This window comes from Penaeus monodon, chromosome 19, assembly GCF_015228065.2.
Source record: "Penaeus monodon isolate SGIC_2016 chromosome 19, NSTDA_Pmon_1, whole genome shotgun sequence".
In the NCBI taxonomy this organism is placed as follows: Eukaryota; Metazoa; Arthropoda; class Malacostraca; order Decapoda; family Penaeidae; genus Penaeus; species Penaeus monodon.
In genome coordinates, this window is record NC_051404.1 from 14,204,981 (window position 1) to 14,205,379 (window position 399).

A 399-nucleotide genomic window follows, 5' to 3' on the forward strand; every position below is an offset into this window, starting at 1 on the left:
GGGTTAAAACCTTACCTTATTGCTTTATTCTCTTATCACGATATGTAAACCTCGGGGTTTTCTTTGTCGCATATAACGGACGTAAAGACACAAAACAATCACACAACCAAGCCGCTGGAAGTCCAGGTTCTGTCTTCACTACCTGTTTATAAGCAGGTAAAGATGCGACCTCACCTGTCGTACGCTATGGAAGATGTTGTACTGCATTCCACGTAATTATCTCTTGATACGGAATTTTTGAAAATATGAAAATATGTAACATTTTTTTGGAAATTTCATTGCGAATAGAGATTTTGAAATTAGAAAATGATTTGGTTAAGTAGAAATATTATAGTCGTACGCCCGCCAGCGCCGGATCAAGGCAGATGTAGGTTGCGCGCTATACAGAAATCGTTGACA

At 38.8% G+C, this 399-nt stretch overlaps 1 protein-coding gene across 1 annotated transcript in view; it reads right to left on the reverse strand.

The window, feature by feature from the left end:
• Positions 1–145, reverse strand: part of LOC119585079 (organic cation transporter protein-like) — a 22,140-nt gene extending 21,995 nt beyond the window's left edge. Inside the window, exon 1 of the mRNA XM_037933699.1 lies at positions 16–145. The gene's annotated coding sequence lies outside the window, so the exon portion shown is untranslated. The remainder of the gene's footprint in view (positions 1–15) is intronic.
• Positions 146–399: the final 254 nt, after the last annotated feature.